Genomic DNA, 3,837 nt, shown 5'->3' with positions numbered 1-3,837 from the left:
TATTCAGTAGGTCCACTTCCTGGAGTCTCGCGTCAGCCCTGTTTGTAGGTCCGGCTGGTGTCCACGAGGTGGCGCCATTAGATCAACACGAAGATGACACCAAGCGCTCGTTTTCTTCATTCAAATCGATTTTAATCTGATACCGATTCATTAAATCCTGTTATTTATTTTTAATATATATATATATTTTATATAAATTGTTACGTTTCGGTGTGTCAGTGTTTTGTTTTTGCATGACTTATGTATTTCCTGCTTTACTTTGAAAGTCTGTGTTATCTTAGTGTGTTCAGTTTACATTTTCCCTGTCTCGTCAGTTCTAATTTGCCCCAGCTGTGTTTCCCTCCTGTGGTCCATTTCCTGATTGCTCCCTCTATGTATTTAAACCCTGTGTTTCAGTGTGTCATGGTCGCGATCTCCCCCGTGTTGTAAATAGTTTGGTGTTTTGTTGTAAATAAATAGTCTGTTGTAAATAGTTGTGAATGGGTTTGTTAATACTTTCGTCATGGGATATTTTCGTTTTGGGATTTTGGTGGAGAGCCTTCGTGGTTTTATTTTCCTTATCTTTGTTTTTCTACGTTGCACCCCGGTTGCCTAGGCCGGGGTGTAACAAAATCCAGAATCTCAGGTCAAAGTACACAAAAATATTTCAACAACCACCCAACAGCAAAACAGCAAAGATCAAGTAAAACGATTCTGTAAAAAGATGTAAATACAAAGCACGGGTCGTTCATAGTTTACTTCTGTTTTTGTTCTTACAGGATATTTTAAAGCGTTTATCTGCTATAAAAAGCCAGACCAGGAAAATCTCCATATGTTTCTATGTTTTATCCTCAATTACTTTGACACTCTGCTGTTAAGTTAACACCTCTGATGAAGTCTCAATAGTGTCAGCTTTGTTTTTATACCAAGATAGTTTACACTAAGTTTGTAATTGCAGAGAAGTTTTCAAATAATTTGGAATTAAATATAGTTAATTTCCGAGGTTTAGAGGGTTCTTTCAACAGTACAAATCTAAGATAAATGATCATAATTATAATATTTCTGAATGAGTCAAAATTTAATTGAATCAAATCAAACCTTGTGAATCAGAATTGAATCAGCTGTAGAAATCAGTGACAATACCCAGCACTATTTCATACCAGTGCATATGTATAATAGTAAAGAAACACCATTGATCCGAACCACATGTAAATGATAAAATACAGATGAATGGATAATTCTACTGAGTCTGGTGACTCCGTGTTTATGTTTTGTTTTCGTATTTTCCTTTGATTTAGTGTTTTTTCATGGCTTTGTCTTTTGTATTTATAGTTTTCTTAGTTACTCTTTAGTACCTTAGAGATTTTCCAGCCCTTAGGTTTTGTCACCGTCCCTACCTTGTGTTCCTTGTGTTATGTCTGGTGTCCTGTTTTTTCTGTTCATGTATTTCCTTTGACGGTCCCGTGCCCTGCATCAGTGTGGTGTTTTGCCTCATCCCTGACTCATCTCATCTGATTATGTTGAGCTGTGTTCTCTTGCTGTTTGCCATTTCCTGATTTCCCTCTGTGTGTATCTAAAGTGTCTGTTTTCCTCTGTTCGTTGTCAGATTGTCTGCGTTATCTTCTGCATGTTCCCCTGAGTTACCTCCGTTTGTCATCCTCCATGATGTTTCCCCTGCATTTCATGTCTCAGGCTCCTCATTTCAGGTTTTATTAATGTTTTACTTGTTCTTCATGTTCTTTTGTGTAGCTTCACCCAGTTTAGTTTTTGTTAGTGTTTTCAGTTTACCCCTTTGTTTGTTGCTTTGAAGAGTTTTTTGACAGCCCCTCAAAATAAAGGCTTGCTTTCCGTTTAACCTCATCTTGCATCACTGTGTTTGCATTTGGGTCCAGTCTCTCTCCACTCCACACCATCTGCTTCACCAGATGTTACAGTTTATGTTTTGCTTATTTGTAATAGTGGTGCAGGTGTTTAGATTTTCCTGCACATTGGGTGATTGCATGGGGGTGGAACCCCTTCAGGCTGACAAACTTCAAACTACAGCAGTGACACATGCAAAGTTTGCACTGGCAGTAAGTGAGACCAGACCAAACCAAAAGGGGGACAACTCTGACTCCACTCAACCCCCTTACAGGTGCACCATTTGTTTAGATACACTGAAATACAACAATGAAAACCACTTAACAAAAATGAGCAGGGATTATCCTGAGCTTAAAAAATTGGTGGTTGGAGCAGGTAATAGCAATGAAATACAACACCAACTAACTAAATGCTGCTAACCTATAGGTTAGCAGCATTTAGTTAAGTCTATAGTTAAGTCTATAGACTTAACTTTGTGGGAGAGACACTTGAATAACATACTTTCCATTAGCATCACATTGTTTGCTTTGACATTCAACTTTTGGAAAACCATCCTGGTGTGTTACACAGCCAGAAGAGATGGAACAACTTGTTAATGTTACCTTGTAAGATTAATATGACAGATAAATATGACAAAAAAATGGCATCATTATTATAGATATTGTATTATTTAACATTAAACTGTGCCATAACAACATAACATATCAAGAATCAAAAAGTTTTCATTCTTTATGTTATTTCTTTAAACTGTGATTCAATGTATTCAAGTTCCAAAAAATAAAAACAAAAACCCTCAAAGATGCTACATTACAGTGTTGGGTATGTGACATACAGTAAGTACATCTAGATAGCAGATAGATCCCATTCAAAACATAGTGCCAGCTGTTAAGGATTCTAATCAAATGGGTGCAAAACAAAATATACATGTGGTTCTGTGTAAGTGTTGAAGTGTAAATGATGATGCTGGCTTTGCATATGACTGATTCTCCTCTACATGTGTCACCATCCTGTTGTTGTCAGACAGTTTGAGGTTTGTGTTTATTGTGAGTTGACAGGAATCTAATAGAGAACAAACACAATCCAGCTGCAGTTATTGATCCATCATCTGTTCATTGATTGACACTTTGATGGTGACAGATGTGAATGAGTGATGTGACAGTTTGAAGATGGTTGAATGTGTGCTGCTTTGTTTTCATGAATCACATTAAAAACACACTTACACTTCCTCAGACCTCAACCAGTCTCAACCATTGTACTCCAGCAGTTTCCACACTGAAATGAGGAGGAGGGGGGTCATATTCCCCACGATTCATTGGTGTAACCCAGGGTACACTGGGTACATGAGTTGTTTATAACATGATTCTTACAACAAGGAGGTCATTTTCCATTTTCCAACATCACACGTGAAACATGTGCGAAAATAGAAAAAACTCCTCATTCTATGATGAGTGTGGAGGTTGGACAGAGCTGAGAAAATCCCTGATTCTCCTGAAAGTTTACATGAACACAAACACAAGCACTTCACTCACTTTCACTCTGTTACTGTTCTTGGTCTCTGACCCAGTGTTTATTGTTTATTATTTATTTGCGGGGTTATTGCTGTCTGTGTTTTGGTTTTGTATTTCTAGATCTTTGGTTTTGGTCCCATATGTTCCCTCTGTTTTCAAGTCTGTCCTGTCCCTGTGTGAAGCCCGTGTCCTTGAGTCTGTGTACTTCCTGTTTTTCTTGTTGGTACTCTCTGTGCGTCAGGTTCTCTTTTGCTCTCCTCCGTCTAGTCTTTGGAAATAGTGTCAGCTGTGTCTCCTAGGTTGTATTTTTATTCAGTGTTATCATAAAATCTTCATGATTCACCAGACGTGACATAAGCTGTGATCATAGCAGCAACTCAAAGCTGCTCCAGGCAGTCATTTTTTCATTTAAATTGTATGATTTAATTCCACTGAATTTAGAGGAAAATGTTAGCTCAGGTCCTCTACCAGAGTCCTGGGCAGTATCTCA

Source organism: Mchenga conophoros, linkage group LG23, assembly GCF_057382185.1.
Source record: "Mchenga conophoros isolate Kocher_MC1m ecotype Shallow Benthic linkage group LG23, M_conophoros_male_GT1.1, whole genome shotgun sequence".
NCBI classification, from domain to species: domain Eukaryota; kingdom Metazoa; phylum Chordata; class Actinopteri; order Cichliformes; family Cichlidae; genus Mchenga; species Mchenga conophoros.
The sequence above is the reverse complement of the archived record's forward strand: the minus strand, read 5'-3'. Positions refer to the sequence as shown.